The sequence below is a fragment of the Falco rusticolus genome, chromosome 6 (genome assembly GCF_015220075.1).
Source record: "Falco rusticolus isolate bFalRus1 chromosome 6, bFalRus1.pri, whole genome shotgun sequence".
Classification (NCBI taxonomy): Eukaryota; Metazoa; Chordata; class Aves; order Falconiformes; family Falconidae; genus Falco; species Falco rusticolus.
The window spans coordinates 55,212,896-55,234,049 of NC_051192.1; positions in this window are offsets into that span (position 1 = coordinate 55,212,896).

Here is a 21,154-nt window from a genome sequence, read left to right on the forward strand (position 1 = left end):
TTGGGCTCATTTTGTAAGTGCAATATATATTCATATGCTTCAGGATTTAATAATTTTAATGCCAGGAGGGATAATTCTGATCATTTAGTCTGACCTGCTGCCTAATGCATGCAGAGAATTTCACTGAGTTTCAATATTTTTTGGAATAAACAACACAAATGAGGATCCCCAGAAATAAATTTGATGAGGAAATGACTACTAGATTGATGATTTTGCAGATCTTTATGTTAATGCAGCTATCCCAGAACAAAACATAGAAACCCCATACAGTCAGATCACTTTTTCGGCTTACATCCTTAGGCAGCCTTTCCCTGGCCCTAGTGAGTAAAATCTTACCCTGCTTACAGCTTTCTCTGCTACAAAGATCATTTTCCTATCACATGGGTGAGATCATGCTACAACTTACCCTCTAATGCTTCACTAGCTCCCCCTTAGACACATTGAAACAAGCTAGTGGTGTTACTTCCATGACTCTTGTGTTTCAGTCTGTGCATCACTTCTGTCTAACAATCACCAGGCTTCAAGTCCCCAGACTAGGCCGAGCCTGTTAGAAAGACCTCCAAAGACCAAGAACTAAGAACCTGGCCAGTAAATTGTATTAATCCTTTAATATTTTCATATCAGAATTCTGACTTCTATTGGCTGGCTTTAAGCTAAATACTAGGCTTGTCTGCCACGGTTATGGGTGGAGGGAGACATTGCTCTGCTGCTCTGGGTATTTTGGAATATTACTGTGTACCTTTAACAGTCACTTCTTCGGAGACAACATCTAGGCCATATATTCTAAGCCAAACTCAAGTTTTTCATCAAAGACTCAACGACTTTCCTTCTTATTGCCACCTAAAGTTAGAAGATGTCCACAAACAGCTTCAGGCTTCCATTAAGACCTTCTTTTAACCAGTCCAACATAACAGTTACTAAAAATATTCTGCAAAAAATAATCCTGTTGTTATAAACCTTTCAGCTGCTGTATATCATGGTAAGCAACACTTCTTTCCATTCACCTTGTTATCTACAAGTATATTATTTGTCCTTGCTTGTTTTACATGTAGATCATGAGCTCTCTGTAGCAAAGACCATCTTTCCTGTTTGGGTTTGCCCAAAATTACAAGGAGATAGATACATTTTTCTGACTGGAGACCTGAAGCAGGATCATAGTGCAAATGAATAACTCTTATAATTTTGAAATACATAGTTCTTCTTTAGCTGTAGTGCTTCCATATGAGGTAAATCAAAGCTGCTTCCAAACTGGGAATAGCAAAATCTATGTCTCTCAGGAAGTCTGAAAAAGCTATTAATATATTCCTAACTGAATGATATAATACGACCTATCAACTTCACTGGCAGCTTTATAAATGCATATACATACACATATATACATAAACCCTAAGTATTTTTGGAAAGGAATCTGAGTTTGTTCAATGTGTGCTATGCTTAAGTTTTGGTCCATTCACAGTACAAATAAATGATAATGACAATCCATTACTTTCGTTGTCTGTCTTAAACTGTTGTAAAACAGTAAGAACATGAAATATTATGAAAAATTAGGTTGGTCTAAATTTAGGGGTTTGTCTTATGTACCAAGATGTATATTAAAAAGGAGGGGGCTTTAATATTTTTAAAAATGTAATGAGAGTTATCCCTGTCATCTTAAAGCTATTCAAACTATAACCTGACTCATTTAGTTGCATGAGTAGGAAAATATTCCTGACTACTAGTTTATCATGCAAAAATAATTGAATTAAAACTGTTTCTAAAAAAAACTGTGAGAGGGATGTGTCAACATTTTGTGAAATGTGAATGCTTCCTTGAAATAATAGACATGTCAAACTGCTGTTTCCAGTGAGACACGTTATAGATAAAAAGCCATCCGGTAACATGTCACTGATATTCTTGGCACGTTATGCTGGAGCCTTGATTCATTTATATGTGTATGTGCATGTATATATATTCACATATATGTTAAAAACCAAGAGCTTGATTCTGATTTTACTTAGCTGCTTCCTTTGATGTTACCTTGAATTTTCACTGCCTTAAAGAAAAACTGATTGATCCTCATGGTATTGCTAACAGTGTTCAGAGTAGTTTCAGGTATGAACCACGTGACGTGATGATTTTGTCACAGCTTTGGTCTACACACACAATTGGTTTTTGTTCCCTGCATTTTGGCATTACCAGGGAATCTAAACAGACTGTGATGTTCTCAGCTATGTGTATTATTTAAAACTATTTGCTAAATACCTTCTGCAAAACATTTTAATTTAAAAAATTTGCTACACATGCTTTCTTGTAAACATCCTGTCTATGAAGTACCTTTCTCATTAGAGTGGTTTTGATTTTTCTGACAAATCATGTGATATTTTTTTCTGATGTCTTACTATGACACATAATTTAGTTGCTGATTAGAAACCTCATATATGCCAGAAAATAAGTTTATCATAACAATCTTCTTTGCAAGCTCCTTCCATCAGAATTACTTCTCGCAGGCATATTTACTAGAATCTCACCCTTTTCCTAACTTTGGAAAGCCCTTTGTGCTACACTAGCCTTGCCTCCATGGGAAGGCACTTAGAATGAGGTGCTAGTCAGACCAAGCGGGTGCATTGCAGCTTTTAACTAAACCTTAAGCTAAAACCTGTAATCATGGCATTTTCTGGTCTGAATGGAAACTCTGGGAGCTTTTCTCTCTGCAGTCATATGAGGGAGCTGGAAAAATGGGATTTATGTGTGTACTCATTTTGGCTGGGATAAATTCATAGTAGCTAGTATGGGGCTGTGTTTTGGATTTGTGCTGAAAACAGTGTTGACATTACAGAGGTATTCATTATTGCTGAGCAGGGATTACACAGAGTCAAGGTCTTTTCTGCCTCTCACCCCACCTCACCAGTGAGCAGGCTGGGGGTGCACAAGAAGTTGGGAGGGGGCTGATCCCAGCTGACCAAAGGGATATTCCATACCATATGATATTGTACTCAGCATATAAAGCTGAGGCGGGAGAAGAAGAAGGTGGGGAAGACATTTGGAGTTACGGTGTTTGTCTTCCCAAGTCACTGTTATGTGTGATGGAGCCCAGCTTTCCTGGAGATGGCTGAACACCTGCCTGCTGATGGGAAGCACTGAATGAATTGCCTGTTTTTCTTGCACGCACATGAAGGTTTTGCTTTACCTATTAAACTGTCTTTATGTCAACCCATGAGTTTTTTTTCATGTTTAGTGTTTCAATTCTCTCTCCCATTCCACCAGGTGGGAGTGAGCAAGTGGCTGGGTCAGTCATTTGCTGGCTGAGGTTAAACCATGACAGTGTGACAAGGCAGTCAGTATCCAAATTATGCTGATTGTAGATACTGCTGTAGGATGCTGAGGACACACCCCATGAAAATTCTGCTGTTTGAAAATAAGAAGCATGCAAATTCCTTAAGCATTCCAAAAAAAACCCTAAACAATAAACCTGTCTAGTGGATGCATATACTCATATACACTCACATAAACACAGCCACACATGAACATGGAAGAATTTTTATACTGATGATAGTTGTCCTACTCATTCTGCTCATTAAGAGTCCTTAGGTATTGAAATGAGATTCAAAGTTCCAATCAGATTCACAATAGCTTTATTTTATCTATAAGAGAAAGGCAGAAGGGACAAATATCATAACATATAAAAATGTTTCTGGACTCAGTAGTAGCCATATTGATTTAATTCATCTCGCTGGGGTAGTACTATAACGGCACAAAAAGTGTTGGAAAGTTCAGAGGCATTAATCTTCTTATCTGCGCACTGAAACTCACTCTGAAAAGATAGATGAAGGAGGGCTGATGAATGCTGCTTCATTAGGAGAATCTTAAAATGCAATTTGTCTTCATGAAAACGAGGGGTTACACATTTCCAGCTTTCTCCTGGGCCTGCTAGAAATATTTTTAAGCAATAACCTTTGATGCAGAATAGTCTTTATGGTAGGAGAGTAATTATTATAGAAGAGAGGTATGTCGTGGTCAATCTGTTTGTGAATTATAGCAGTGGAAAACCTTAGAACTTCAGGTTCAAATTTCCTAAATATGATTATGTGATATCAGAAAAAAAAAAAAATCCCTTTAACTAACTTGGGTCTATGTTCAGTAGATTATGCAGAAGATTTTCATAGTGCTTAAGGCTAATGGTGCAGGTGATGAGCTAAAACTTGATTAATCCTCAAAATTTGTATGAATCAAAAAGCTTTCTCCTAATAGAATAGTGGATGTTAAAATAACATTCTAATAGAATAATGGATACTTTTGCTGTTATTCACACCTTAATTCCAGACTGCCTTGTATTGCCTAAGAGCTTTATGACTGCAAAAGGTGGAAGAAAAAAAGAATTGCAAAGGTGCAGATATGACACCTGTAAACAGAGAGCAAAACCTGGCTAGGCAAACACATTTTGTTGGGATAATGAGGTTTCAAAAAATTCTGTTCCCTGATTGCTTATTTCCTGTCTTATTGTGCATAATCCTTAGACATCAGGGATCTGAAACCAAAGCCAGTGAAGCCAATGGACAGATTAATGCAAGCATGTATTAGACTGGAATTTAGAGCAAAGTTTAAGAGGAAGAGTACTCCCCATGTCTGGCACAATGAAAGCTCTCTGTTTTTCCTCTTCCCTACATTTATTTGGCTTTTCAGCCTTGTACTCAGAGGCACCCATTCCACATTACTCTGCCTGATCCCACTTAACAATGCTCTATAATACAGTTGCAGTGGAAGAAAAGGTTAAGAGGGAGGGCACTAATCCAACTCCTCTACTGGAGTGGGCTTTTCCGCTGCCAAGTTCTTCCCCCCCCCCCCCCGCCCTGTGTCCCCCCGTCCCCTCCCCCTTTTATATGCTCCCTTTTTGTGTATCGGTTCACCAAAAAAAATTATTTTAGCCTTCTGCTACAATTCTTAGTTCTTCTGCATAGCAGAGTGGTTTACACCTAAAAAACCAAGCCAGCTCTGCTTGGTACCTTTTGTACTTATGGTGCTTTCCCAGGGCATTCTGCATAGTTGTCCCCTACACAGGCTGAAGCCTGCTATTCTGAAGGCCATAGTCTTAATGCTGCTGCCCATCCTCCAGCCTTTGTCTTGTTTTCAACTCTGAAGCTGTTGTCCATGATCGCTGTCACCATGGTTGGCCTCATTTTTGAGCAGCAGGTCAAGTTCAGCATCAACCCTGGTTGGCCCCTTCAGCATTCAGGTAAGGAAATTGTCACCAGCGTGATCTAGGAGCCTTCTGAACCATCCACCCAGGTCCATGTTGTCTCCCCACAGATGTTAGGATGGTTCAAATTCCCTTGGAATGTGAGGGCCTGAACATAGCAGACCATTACCAGTTTTTAGAGAAAGTCTCCTGTGTCCTCATTGTGAGGCCATCTGCACTGCACCCTCATCTCAATATCTACTTCATGCCACTTTCTCTATTTCTGGAAATTTGGTCTCAGAAGCTCCAAAACTGCAAAAGCATGTCTGCATTTTACAGTTTATTTCAGTGGGCTTTGAGTCAGGCTACTCTAGACATCATTAACTGTGCTGTAGACATGAACGTGCCACATTTTGTGTGTTTCACGTGGCAGTTCCACTTACCTCCCCTTCACTAAATTTTTCCTCTCCACCTCCGCTCCCTGTACTGCTCCCTTCAATGTTTAAGCCTCAGAGGTGTTGGAAAGTAGGTGGGAAGATACTGCAAAAATGAATTTAAACTTTTATATATGGGAAATGGAGCGTGGTATTGAATCAACAAAAATTATTCCAGGCCTAGGCAGAAAGAATCTGAAAACGAAACATAAGCAGCCATACATAAAATGTCGGAAACCACAGAGGAAATAGCTGACAAGATGAGTGGTAACAAGGTGAACAACATATCAAGGTGAAAAAAAATCCCTCTAGAGAAGACAAGATGGATGAAGGAAGCAAGTTACTGTATGTGTGAGAGTGTGTTTAATATACTTAGCTGTGTAAGACCTTCAGGGAAAAGATCACTGAAGCTATCAGAAAATTCACTGCCATTATGGACTAATGCTCCTGTCAGACAAAGGACACTGGTGAAGTTACAGGTATATCTGCTCCCTTTCCACAGTCTATAAAGTCTCCCCATGATGTAGATTAGCTGAATCCGTCAGGTATGGAATCATTCAGGGAAATAAAGAAAGTGTGGCACATACATGAGCTGATGATCTGACTATGGAAATGCTATGGATGTGTGCTGGAGGTAGTGGGGGCCACCTGTGTGCCCATTTGAAAGGGGGAAGGCAGGAGACTAATCAGGGTAGTGAGACTTACACAAAGGGAAAACAGGAAGGCAGGTGAAGAGCAGATCTGTGCTCTTCTTTACCCCATGTCCTGCACTTCAATCTAAAACTATCTTCTGTGGATTGTTCATTATGACTTGTTTGGGCAGGTATACTCAATAGTACACTGCATAATGTCTTCCACTAGTACAATCATCCTCCTGTTGTCTGGATTTCAGCTTCAGAAGCAGCAAAGACTATGGCAACAGTCCAAAGTCAGTGTAAGCACTCTGATGTTTGCTTTACATCAAACTGTGTATGTCTCATTTGCTTTGATTAAAGGCTGTTTCAAAGCTCCCAAAGTTTGACTGTTTGTAAATCCACATCTCTGAAATGAGGTAACAATTTAATGAAGACAAATATGTACTCATTGCTAATCAAAAAATAAAATCCAGAGCACTTTTCATTGTAGATTTCTCTTTTTTCTCATAATTTAAGAAGGCTGTAGTAAACATCTCACCTTAATCTTAGCTACTTTGAGGACTTCTGTTTCTAAGCTGGTCATGAAATATCCAACAGGGGTATGTCGCTCTTAAAATAGGCATATTTTAGTGCCTTGGGTGTGGCTGAGATGGAGTTAATTTTCCCCATAGCAGCCCTGATAGTGCTGTGCTTTGTCTTGGCAGCTAGAAAGGTGTTGATAACACACCAGTGTTTGGGCTGCTGTCTCCCCAGCCTTCCCCCTCACTAGTAGACTGGAGGTGGGCAAGGTCTTGGGAGGGCATAGCCAGGACAGCTGACCCCAGCTGACCAAAGGGCTATTCCATCCTAGATGTTGTCTGCTCAGCAATAAAAGCTAAGAGAAAGGAGGATGAAGCAGGGACATTCATTATTACAACATTTGTCTTCTGGAGCACCAGCTACATGTACTGAAGCCCTGCTTTCTGGGAAGTGGCTGGATATCGCCTGTTGATGGGGAGCAGAGAATAAATCTTTTGTTTTCCTTTGCTTCTGAGCATGGCCATTGCTTTTGCTTTATTAAACTGCCTTTATCTTGACTCACAAGTTTGGGGTTTTTCCATTTTATTTCCTGCCTTCCCTTGTCCTGCTGAGGAGGGGAGTGATAGAGTGGCTTGGTGGGCACCTGGCGTCCAGCCAAGGTCAACCCACCACACTAAGTCAAATTAATTGCTTTCTAGAAATGACAATTTCCCTCTTCATTACAAAGTGGATCTAGACTGTTAGATCTCAGTACAAGGATCTCATATTAAAGCAACTGTGAATTCTTAGAGTAGGATTTCTTTTGAGACTGAGGTATCTACATCTGTGTATCCACCACAATTGTCAACAAGTACTGAAAGTCTGAACTCTAGTAAATGAAATCAGTAGTCTGGAGAGTGGTTCATTTTAGTCCAAAGAAGATAAGTAGCAGGTGATTTAGTTGCTGAGATGCTCTGAGGTGACAGCGCCACATGGGTTTGGCAGCTCTGACACAAGACTTACACAAGACCCATAGCATTCTGGTTTGACAGCAGGAGGCCGTGTAATATATCCCATGGTGATGTAACAGTGGATGCTTATGTTCAGGAAGCTGAATCCTGTCCCTAATGTCCCCCTAGAAATCTATATACAGACATTTTAAAATAAGCATTTTAATCTTTGAATAAATCCTCCCTCCCTTTCTTGAATTAAGTAGATAAATCTTGCTTTAAACCACCAAAATTAAAGTTAAGAACACAACCTTGATTCTAATCTTCAGTATATACGGTCCTAACATATTTTGCTAACAATGCAGCATATTCCGTATAATTTTAGCTTAGGACATAGATTGAAAGCCAAAATAACACCTACATACTTCAAATTAAATTTATATGTAAATCAGATCTCTAAAACCAAAGGGATGACCTCAGAAATCTCCTCAAACTGCTTAGATTCCTGCAATGTAAGCCCGTACCCACCCCCAAAATATACTGCTAATCACAGTCATGCTCTGAGACACAACAACTGTCCTGATATCACAAGACAATGAAGCAGAACAAGCTTCATTTGAAATTATAATGGCAGTGGTGTGCTCCCAATCTTACGTGTGGCAACCTGTTTCTACAAAGCACACAGCAGTCAGAACACTGTCCTAGGAAACATTGCCAAAAGGACAGCAAGAAAGCTGGAGATTCATCGGCCTAAAAATGCTTTGTATTTTGTCAATGGGTATTTCTTACTCTGCTCTAGATTGGCTGCAGGCACTCCATGGTCTACATATTGCTGACCTTCTGTCCATATGGCTACCCTGTGGACAGCTTGAAGATTGACTATAGAGAACTTTTCCAAATAGTCTTGCTGGCATGTTAGTGCAGCAGTGTGCTCTACCGTATATGTGCCCTGTGTTCTGGATAGAACCTGGAGTTTGCTTCAGGCTTGCTCTGCAGAAAGATGAATCTACTCTTTAAAGGTGGCCCCAGGGCCACCAAGGAGTAGCAGCATAGTCAGAATCGCTATCTAGTATCATTTAGGAGGCCCTGGAAGATCCCAGACAACCACACAGGGCTGGTACATGCAATACAAGATCATTTCGTTCTCGACTAGCATCTGCAACACAACTGGGAAAATTCATCACACTTGAATGAGAACATTAGATACTTCTGTTCAGGCAACTGTATCTCAAATGACCTCAATGTTTAGAAGTGGTGGCATGTATCAAATTAACACATTTATGTGGTGTTGCTATAGCAAGATGTCAACTGCATGCCGTGCCACAAATTCTGTTTCTCTTGCCTCATACTTAGAATGGCAGATATTAACGTATTTGCTGCTGTCTCCTCTGAGAGAACTTAGCAAGGTCTACTAAGTTTTTTTGAGGGAGAAACTGGTAAAATATAAGAGAAACTTCAAAGTTGATGTCACCCTAGCTTTAAATATGGTATAAAACTCCTACATTTGTGTGCTTATAAGGCAAAATGAGAGAGGTGGGCAGATCCCAGTATATCTGAAAAGCGTAAATATGACTACAATGTAACATGGAAAATACATGAAAATTGGAATAATTTAATTGAGAACTAATTTAGCTATCATAAACTAAGAAATAGCACAGCTGGAGGATTTTAAAAGTGATTTGGAAGCAAAATCCTCTCATTGAATTGGAGAATAAAAATTCAGTTAGGGACTTTGTAGAACAGCAAAGCTGGTAGAGCTTCTATAACTAAGGGCCTGCCAGCATTTCCATTACAAACCAGTACTTTCTGGGGATTATTTTTCATCCAGAAGAGTTTGACGTGGGATGAACTTGGGATAAGACGTCTCAGCCTTTGAGTAATATAATGGTAGCTCTATTATAATAAAAATCTGTATTAGTTTCATAACTGTTGTCTACTGCATGGCTACATTACACCTTTTGATATAAAGATACCCAAGCTAATGCTGACCTAAGGAAGTATGCCCACCTAATATAGTTCAGGTAAAGCTTTTAAGGCAAAATAGCTTCATTGGTGTGATGTTACGCCCAAGTACTCAGCCAAAACTCTCAGCTTGACTTATTTTCTCAGGTGAGTTTTTCACCAGGGGTGTTTCCATTCCATTCAACATTCTCCTAATGCACATCTGCAGCTCATCTGCATTGCTCCTACTAGTGATGAGATAAATGGAACAAAGGAAAGGTAACAGTTACATGAAAAAGCAAGTCCTGGTCCATTCCAAATCTGGCTTGGGCATTACAAAAGGAAAAAAAAACAAACCACAAAACAACAAGAATTGTGAGATAATTCCAATGATATCTTAATATTCTTAAGGAATTTTAAAAGGAATTAATAAATGTAAAACCTAGCGTTCTTCTCTTTTGAATTATGTTGCAATTACTTTTGTGGTGCAGACTTAGAGGTGAATTGTCAATGGTTCATTATGCATGACGGAGTAAATAGCTTGGATTGCTTGGGAACAAACTTCCAGCCTCCCTGGGTTTGGGACAGCTCTGTCATGGAGCTTCAATATTGGGTTAGCAGGGTTGCAAAGATCATTATTAATGATAGATATATTATCATATGATAATATAATAGCGTATGGGAACCAAAGGGGAGTCTATTCTCTTAGCTAAAGGTTGTAAGAGTTTAAGGTCCTGTTCTCTCATCCCTTTGTGTTCTCGAGGCTGCAACACTAAAATTTGGAAAACTATTTAGAAATTTACTTATGATAAAAGTCAAAAAGGAGAAAAACATAGATGGACTAAGTAGCTAGACCTAGATGCTGAAAGCAAATAATTTCTAGTGATGAGGTAAATAGATGGATTAGAAGATGAATGTGATAACAACCGTACATTCCCCTTTGGGGAACAAGATAGCTTGCTGCAGATGCTGCAAGCTGACACAACAGTCAGAGAAGAAAAAGGTTAATTTTTTAGTTTTTTCTTACTAGTATCCTACAGATTAACATGGAAATGATTTGCTTTATCTCTGTATTCATTTTATGTACTGGAAATGGAGTACCACATCTGATCTTATGGCAAATCATTCATTCTCTTTTGAGCTGTCTATGTGAATTTGTCATACGTTTTCCTTTCCAGCAGGTATCTTTACCTCATGAGTATATACAAAATATTCCTAGCTAATTGTTACCATTTTTCCAGGTAGAAAAAGGAGGTTGTCACAATTGTTACAATAAATATTTAAAAATAATAAACATAGCTCAATTTCAGACAAAATATCCAAGGACTACAATTCTCTAGGGACCTTACCATCTTTCTGAGGTTGACAAAATAGTGGTAATCTGGACTATATCACCCACGAAGCAGTCTCACCTCTGACTTCAGTTCTTCTCAACCTCACATCTCTGAATCCCAACAGTTTCTTCCTCCATCACCTCCGTATTAACAAGTTCTTGGCTTTCTAAAGGTCTCTAGAAATGTATAACCTTCCCTGGAAACAATTTACAATTTCTGCTAGACTGGTACAGCAGCACTGCAAGTAAGGTGGGGGGGTGGGGGGGGTGGGGGTGGGGGTGGGGATGGGAATGATTTTTTATTGGTTTATTGGTGGGAGTTTTATCTTCAAGAAGGACTTACAAGAGATTTTTCCTGGTGGAGTGCTTGTTGAAAGCCTACATGTGGCTTCAGAGAATGGCATGAACTAAAAAAGGAAAAAAAATCAATGTTCTTCCCACTGTAACAAAGAACTAACCTTTTCTCACTAACCTTTCTCTAGTTTGAGGGTTAGTGCCTAGATAAAGTAGCTTGCAAGGGAGTGAAGTTGGATTCCTCAATGACCCCTTGGAAAGAACATGCACTACATATAGAATATTTACTTAGGTTTAAAGGTAAATTTTAGAGCAGCCAAGTCATGGATCAATGTTGGAATTTGACGCTTTCTTCCCTTCTAATTTAATTTTTAATACAGAAAATAAAAGCATGATTTATTATTGGATTCAGCAAAACAATTATGTTACTCTGTGTACTGGCAGTTCATCTAAGATGGTACAGATTTGATCTCTGGTCTCACTGTGCAATAAGTAATGATACCATAAAATTGCTCTCCTTCAGCTGTTGTATTTATCCCTACGAAGCAGAACAATTTCCATGGAAGAATGTGAGTGTGCCATCTACTTATATGCATTATCATTGCTGTGCAGTTTGCCCAGCTGGAAAAGATGTAAAATGGGAAGACTCAAACCCCTTCATGAATAAAATGACTTAAAGGCTGTATTTAGCATATTCTGCAGGAGTGCTGTAAGTCTGAATGTATTTTGCAGAAAGGTAGTTGGAAACTCCTCCTGGTTGATTCACTTTGGTTAGTCCTGGGAAGTTACTTGCTTACGATGGTGGTTTCTCCCTTTAGGAACACAGAATTCCTTCTATTTGCTATGGAGAGAGTGGAAACACTTAATGTGCTGGCCAGTGTGGCTCTGAGAAAAGGTGCCCTAGCTCAGTACAGAATGAACACGTATACAGTTACATTGCCTAGAAGACCAAATACAAATTCAGACTAGAAATAAAGTCTATGTATTTAACAAACTGAACAATTTAACATGGAAGGAAATTATTAACAGCCAGTGTAGGTTTTCCATCACTAGAAATTTTAAAATCAATAGTGGCTGTGTTCCTAAGACATATGCTCTACTTCAAATGAACACTGATTCACAGTCTTTATAATGACCTGTATCATGCAGAAGCATAGACTATTCAATCCCTTCTAGGTTTATGCTCTGAATCTTTCAAGACAGCTGTTTCCATTAACTGGAAAAGTAGAAAAGAAGCTTTTGTCAATAATAGCAGTGATATATGAAAGCAGAGGTTAAAATAAGCATAAATGGGACAGTTCGTATGCTGCTGCTTCTCTACTAGACATAAGAAAGAAGATTCTTATGTCTCCTGCATGGTGCATCTGTTCTTCACTCATCATGTTGTATTCCTGATAAGGTGACACACATTCATCACCTCTGCCTGTGGGTAGAAGAAAGCTTATAGCTCTTCTCCAAACCTTGGAAATAAACCCCTTCCCCTTCCATCACTCTCCTGAATAAATCTATTTGAAACATACTTGAAGGAGTGAGGAGATTATTGAAAAGTGGAAGGAAAAGGTGAGCAAAAATTTACTTTAATATGTTATACACAAATATACCAATTAATAGGATGTAAGGTTGCCTTGGGAGAGGAGAGGGAGACAGAAAATAAGGGATGGGAAAAAAGAGGAACAAAATGAAGGAAAACAACCTTGAATTCACAATAAACTAACATGAGGCTTTGCTAATTTGCAGAGGCCCTCAGCTTACTGCCTCTTGATGAAATAAATAAGTAATTTACATACATCCATCAACAGCTCTATGAGCACAGTGATGGGATCACCAGACTTTTAGCCTCCAAATTATAGAAGTGACAGGAATCTAGAAAACTAGTTAAATTAAAACACCCCTTGACACAACAGATACTTGATCTTGCAGGCTTCGCAGAGGTTTTTACTTTCTTTTATCAGACTCTGTGGTGATATACTAGATTACAATTACCTGGAGAGATAGTCAGAAATTTATAGACAATATAGCCAATATACTTTTATTCATCACAGTAGAAACAAATATATAAAGAACCTATTTCCATAAAAAAAAAGGCAGAAGGTATGATTATAATTTCTAAAAATTAATAAAGTGTCGTAACTGGTTTAGTATAGAACGTACAGGAGGGCATTAGTGAAGAATTATTAGTCCTTTTGGAAAGCGTTGTTGGGTGTATATTGTTAAAGATTCTGTCTAAAAAAGAAATTCTTTTGCTCCAATTTAAAATCTATCTGTATATTATATTCCTAAACAGGTCTGAGAAGATGTTTTCCTATTAAATTATTTTTGTTGGAAAACTAAGCTTCTGAAGAAACCAAATATTACACAATATGAATTGTGTTCAGTTCAAGTAGTAGTGAATTCAGAAAATTCAATGATATATGATATGAATGAGGCCAATGACTATGTAGTGGTCAATAACTATTGTAGATAACATATTGATAATCTGTGACTTTTAAGGGAGGATGTTAATTTTAACGTTCACAAAATTACTGTTTCAAACCTGTACTATTTCAGACAAAATTAAAACCCCCATTTGATATTAAAGTATGCTGGTTTCTTGACAAAATGTATGAAAAAATCATCTTCAAATAGTGTGTTTTTTCTTTTTTCTCCCACTCTCCGTTACTCTTCAAAAGTGAAGCTTTTCATAGTTAATTTGAGAGGAAATGGTTTTCTTGCATGTTTTCCCTTGTATTTCCTACAAGAATAGAAAATACCTAGTTCTGAGTACACGGTTTGAATACTGCTGTAGTCCAGACTTTGAAAACTTCTGTCCTCTATTTCCACTCTATTCTGCTGGGTGTATACACAAAGCGGAAATTGTACTAGCGCTTGATTTAGGTTAAGAAAAAAAAAATCCAGGTTAGCTGACATAGGGGAAGCAGAATGTTACTCACCTGATTGTCTGAACAGCACAATAGGTGCACTCTCCCCCTCTGTACCTGTGTGTGTGTGGCTCTTCAGTTCCTCAAAGAACACATTTCTCCTTCACAGAGAAAACAACTATTTTCTTCTGTGCAAGAAGAAAAGGAAGGGCAGAGGGAAGGTTACACTTCAGGGAAGAAAAGTCTTCTCACACTTGAATTAGTTTTGCAAAACCAGTTGAGAGTAATTCATAATGCTTCACTGTTTAAATGAGTTCATTTTGGAATGCAGCTACTGGAGATGGAGGAGAGCAGCATGTCGTTATTGCAAAAGACAGACAGGACTCACTCTGTGTGGGGCATACTAAGTTTTATCTTTATTAAATATTGATTTTAAAATCATTAAGTCACTAAGAGCTTGGAGATACTGATTAAATTACTTGCTAATCTAGAACAAACTGGTTCTGTTTTAAACAGAATAAACTGAAATAATCTCAGGAGGTTTCTTTATGTTATGAGTAAACAAAAAAACCCAACCTACTTTTAGATTCAAACACTGATAAAAAGCTCTGGAACTGGTGAACACACAGTATCTGGACAAATTCTTATTGCACATGAATAGTCATCTGAATGTATCTCAGATTTAACCCAGTCCTTATCTGGCCTTATCTGTCTGGGTAAGGCAGATTAGTTCTGAGTAAAGACAAATTATGTCACTGGAAATTAAACACAGCTGCCACGGCCTTCAATAAAACACTGTAAAGTCAGTTCTAGCTCATTTGTTTGTCCATGATGTGTTCTGGAGCAATCTTTGGGGTATGGTAACCATAATGTTTCTGCAGAGGTTTGCAAATGCCAGGTATGGTCTTCAAGGACTACCAACAATTTTCTTCTACTACTTCAAATAAAAATATAGTAATCATCCAGAATTTCAGACACAGCCCTCTCTAAAATGTCGTCTGACTTAGGTTCTCCATTCTTTGTCTGGGTAACTTGTTAGCTGGTTCAACCTTGTGTTAGCCACTCTTATCTGTCCTTTTTCTCAGATGTATCTTCACAGTGGGTCCAGACATTTCTTATTGCATTCTTCACCTGTATAAGGCAACAATATGCGAGAAAAGTTTCCTGCCTAGTATACACATACAACCAACATTTCAAACAAGGGTAAGTACGGTTAGAATTCTCATTGTATATTTAGACTTCTTAACAGTAGAAAAACGCTGAATATCTGTAGGTTCAACTTATAGCAGAAGCTCAGGTTCTTCATAGTTTTCCAATTTCAGAATATATATGAACTCTATACAGGCTAAATGAAAAAAGTTAAAAAGTCCATATAATTTAACAGCCAAATTCATTATAGAATTTAAAAGCCACACTGTTTTTCTTTTAGCTGAAGTCTTCATCTTAACCTGCCTGACTGGTAATGAAGACTTTAATCTACTGATCATATTTCAGGTATTGTACATTTCTAGATAACTATCAACCAACATTTTTTTTTTTAATAGGAATAGTGGTAATTGATCATTTGATCTATTCAGTAAAGGATGTGTAGATGCAAAATCTCTTAAAACCAATAAATCATATTTGGTGATCTTCTAAAGCATATAATCTAGTTCAGTGAAAAGTCATAAACCAAATACATGAATCACTTGTGAAATCTATACCTTATTTTATCTAGAAGGTGAGAATCACCTCTGTTGAAATATTTGTGAAGTCATTGACTTCAAAGTTAAATACATGCTCACTGCTTAGCTCTACTGAAGTCAAAGGCATTTGGATTATCCCACATAAAAACTATATATTATTGTTATTTCTTCCCATTACCTGAGATCTCAATGGAAACATAACTACTAATGTATCTCTAACTTAGACTGTTGTAAGTGAATTCAGAATTTTATCACCTTCTTCAGTGTTGCAAGTGTTCCCATCAAGGTTGCTTTCTGTCATGTCTATATCCAGTGTGACTATACTCAGTGTGCACAGTACTGCTGTGATAATGTATCATGAGATTCTAGTGCACAGCAAATAATTTGGTTTATGCTTATGTTTTTCATGCCCCACAGTTTCTTCAGTTTCTGCCAGATCCTAGTTGCCATTTTTAATTTAATTTTTAATTAAGCAAATTATCAAACAACAAAGTCTATAGGGAGGCACTCTTTTCCCTTCCTCTATATTAAGCCACATATTTGGTGTTCTTGAATGCACTTCACAAATGATAATGATTTTCAAAAGTTTAGTAACATTTTTGTATCTTTCTTGTCTACCATTTTGTCACACTTTTGACAGTATGGAAACTCTTCCTTTTTGAGCCTGTAATTCCTGCAAAGCTCACAGCACTAAACACTGGCAATTCTGTATTTTATATCCATCTCTAATGTATCTCGTGCATCTGCTGAATGATTAATAGTCTTTAGGTTCTGGACACATATCATACATTCTAGATACGTACTTCTTCTACTGTGTCTTTTTCTTTTTGTGAGTGATTTTCTATATTTCCATAATTAAACTTTCTGGGTAAAAAACTAGTTCCAACTTGAGATGCTTATATTTAGGCATTTCCATGTTTATATCTATAGGCTTCTTTGGGGCATAATTTAAGTGCAACAAGCAAACATCTATGGTTTTTATGGGTGCCTGAGGTTGTAGAAGTTGCCTGTACAAGGCAGGTAGCTATAATGCAGAACTCTACGACCTCCTGGTTTTTCTGGAGGGTCAGCTGAAGGCCAGACAGAATTCCTTTGAGCATCATAAATGGTGCTGGACACCCATATTCAGGCAATGGTGCCCAGGTGCCACTAGTCTCCCATAGGGCACTTGAAATGGCAGTAGGGCAAACCCCTACTCATTACACACAGTGAAACTTGAGCTTAACCTGAAGCAGAGATCCAGATTTTTGTCCACTGTCTGAATTTCATTCTTTCTATTGAGTGTAAAGGGATGTTAGACATCTAATGTACTGGTTCACACCTAAAACTGCTCTTAATTTCTTTTCTCAGGTTTGCATTCCATTTAAAACCTGACACCTTTTGTAAATCTGTATGTAACTCTTCTAACTCCGTTACCCTTCTTTCTATTTATTTCTAACTACAGATCTTACACCGGTGTCTTTACAGTGGCTTACGCTCAGTGCCGTTTCATTCCTCTTTCAGTGTTAGAACTTTATCCAAGGTATGTTCAATCCATTTTCTGTCTCTTCAAGAGTAGTCTGTCACAATAAAAATTTTTCTATGACATTCTAGTTCACTTGCAGCCTGTTGTACTGTTTCTATGATCATAAAGCCTGTTCACCCTAAATTCATGTTCCATGCCTTGCAAAAATTGCTAAATTTAGCCTGGCTTATCTGCCCAACTCCCTTATATCAATCTTTGCCCAATGCAATACTGCCACAAAATTCTATGTATTTGTGATGGAATCATTTTTTCACTGCCTCAGACATATTTTTTACTATTATTTCCTCCTTCCCCAAGAGCATGCTGTTTGTCCACACCAGAATAGTTTTGTTATTTCTTCATCAGAATTTACGTACTCTTAAATATTTATAGTATCAGCTTGTAATGGTTCTACACTTTTCCTAGTCAACTATTTCAGGTAGACTATCTTCTTTTCCATGTAAATTTGCTATGCAGACATAGTTCTACTTCAGTTTCTTGTAGAGAAGCCAAGGATGCAAGTCTGTCAAACTCAGTACCTAAGTGCAGATTCCACTTCCTTCCCTGTGATTGCTACTCAAATGCAGATTATCATGATAATTTTTCATCCCTCTACTTCAAATCTATGATGTAGTTTTGTCATTTAAAAACACTTTTATGTTGATATAGTTGTTTTAATGTGTAATCAAATGCGTATTATGTACCCTTTCTGCTGTTTCTGCTTTGATTCCTCTTTGGCTCTCACTAAATCAAATTATAAGATTCATACTCTTCCAAATAAACTCCATTGGCTTAATCAACTTTTCAGTTTCAGTTGATTCAGCCACTGACTTACCTTGAAACTGTCTTAACTATTGGATTTTCTGACTAATTTGGGTCACCTAGTAATGTCTTTTTCTGGTAGCAGTTTATTTTAGTCTCTACTATGATTTTCAGTTCTCTTTTTGCACTGTAATACAGATTTTGTAAACTCCTCATGTCCTTAATAGTTATTCCTCCATGGCATTATTAACATTTCCTGAGACTTGTTTAGGCTTCTTCTTACTGACATTGTTCAAGGTCCTCAATGGCACATCTTCCCCAGTTTACTCGGCACAGCCACTGGCTCCTCCTTCACAGTGCTTTCCTCCTGTTGTTTAGATCCTTTAACAGGATGATTTTAACAATTATTTAAAAACAAAACAAAACAAAACAAAACAAAACAAAACAAAACAAAACAAAACAAAACAAAACAAAACAAAACAAAACAAAACAAAACAAAACAGAACAAAACAAAACAAAACAAAACAAAGCAAAACAACAAAAAACAACAAAAAACAAAACAAAACAAAACAAAACAAAACAAAAAACAAAACAAAACAAAAACCCAAAACAAAACAACTTTTGTAATGACCAGGGCTTTACCTGGCCGTCACACCAGTTTTCCTCTAGTTTCTTAAAAAAAATTGTAAGGAATATGCCACCTTTCACAATGATCTAGGCTACTGTAACAACCATTATGATTAAACCTTCTAGTATTAGTATCCCCTACCACTGTGACACTGGTGTGCTGTACTTCCCAGCACTTCAGTTATTTCTGCAGAAAATGTATGTCAGTCTATGCAGTCTCTGTCAACAATCCAGAATCTACAATATACTTAGATAAGAATAATGTCCAGTTGGTAGAAGCAAGTCAAGCGAATCATCAATATTACATCAATATTTCCTGGGCTACATTGATGTCTGGTCATTCTACATGAAGATCACAGAAGTTTGAAGCCCTTATAGAGCCTTGTCCAAGTACCTATTTGAACGTTAATTTCAAAAGTTCTTATCCCTTTCCACTGACTCAGCTGGATTCATCCTTCTCTTTGGTGCTGCCTAATGGGGCTTGCTGAACCTGGTGGAGTCTGGTGTGCTTCTTTGCTGCATGTCTACAGTCAGAGGATCTATTCTGATGCCCCAAATTCAGTTGTGATGATTAAACTGAGATATTGGCATTATTGTAACAAAGCTCTCTCTGTTCCAAAAGCAGAGAACATTATTTACTGAGCCAGGGAAGTCTTGCTGCTGGGCACTGGAAGTGGGCATATGATATGAATTTTAAAAGTTCTTACTCCATGCAGCAGAAAGGGAGGGATGGTTCTTCCTTGCCCCAGGCTGTGATTGCACATAGTGTTATACACAAGTACGTCACAGCTTGGTGCTGGGTTCCTGAACTGCTGAATTGGACTGTAATTGAAGAATTAGAGAGGGAGCCTCCAAAGATTAAAAGATTACCTAATTTATGTGACATCTGAAGCTGTACAAGCTGTTGTTCATGTTGTTTCTAGAATTTAGCCTGTAATACTGGTCACTACATAAATTCAAGAGAGATATCCTCTATAAAACTGGTTCCTTACCTGCTGCATGACTTAGTCCTCACAGAGTAATAAGTTCTTAATTAGACTATAAATTATTTGCAGTAGAAACAGTGGATGAGATTCTCAACTAGCACAAAATCAGTACAACCCCATTGACTTCAACAGGAGAATACTAATTCTTACTGTGTTGTCAATGCTTAGAATTTTATTGGTGGTCTTGCCATTTGTGATGCTTTTCTTAAAATTTTGGCTGCAGGGGATGTGTTTAAGTGAGAATCTCAACCTTTTTTTAAAAAAAAAAATGCATCTCAGCTTTGCAGAGAAGCAGAGCTTGAAAACATGGCTTCAGTAAATTGCCAAGGCTTCAAAAACACAAGGTGAGTAGAACTCATTAAATATATTGTGTATTTCTGTAAATCATCAAATATTTATGTCACTTGCATAATTTCATTGAGTGAAGCCAGAAAGGGTTGCAGGGAGAAGGTGCAGTTTATTAATTTTAAACACTTGGATTTGATAATAGAGAATTTGACTCAATATTGGCTTTGATGTATTTCTGTTGGGTGTCTAAGAGACTTTGAGGACCTATGTGTTTACTAATACTAGCAACACTCCTACCACTCTTAAAGCTCTTGTTGCTAGTGGTATAATACATTTGTCGTTACTACTGCCACCACTGATATTTTGTGAAGGGGGAGAAACACTTTTTACCTCTTTTAATAGGGACTATACAGCTAAATAGAAGACCTAGTGTATCTTACTCACAAACCATTAGAGATCTGGAGATGGAAGACTCCATGTTTTCCCCTTGGGTCCTCATATTGGATCTTGAGGATGGAGCTTTAGGGACACATGCTGTAATGTGTTCTTTGAAGAGGAAGACATAGAGGTAGAGTATTTGAATGAATCATCTGAGAACAACTAGTTGTCTTTGTGAAGTGAGATGTATTGAATAAACAATGGAATGAAGACAATGCTTGTCTATTGTCATGAAACCCAAATTTTTCATTCTGTTACCCTCTTCCAAGGGTAACATCTTGTTCCAAGAGGACAGGTTCCCCTTTTGTGCCCTCTTTAATAAGAGTGAGTGTGAGAGGGAGCTTGTTTTCACTGTATTTTTATCAAGGGAGAAAGAAATTGCTGGCTGCTACACTTTGTCTGAAAAGTGTATTTAAAAAGAAAAAATAGCAAACATAAAAATTGTTGTTTTCTTAAGTGAAGAGGTAAGGGACTGGAACATGGCAATTATATTAAATCAGGTTGCATTTTAAACTGCTTTGTGCTCTCACAGGAGAGACAGGGTTTTATACTGAGTTCTGTAAATGGGCATTCTGAAACAGAAGACTTTAAAAAACTGTCATGCTTAATGATACCTACAACAGAATGCCAAGAGGAAGATAAAAGATCAACTCTGTTATTCCCACTTTGGCTCTCAGGAAGAGGTCTGCAAAGTATCCTTCAATCTTTTAGAAATCTGTGAAAACTAGCACTAGCTGAAAGGTTTTCCACTTTTAATAATATGAAATAG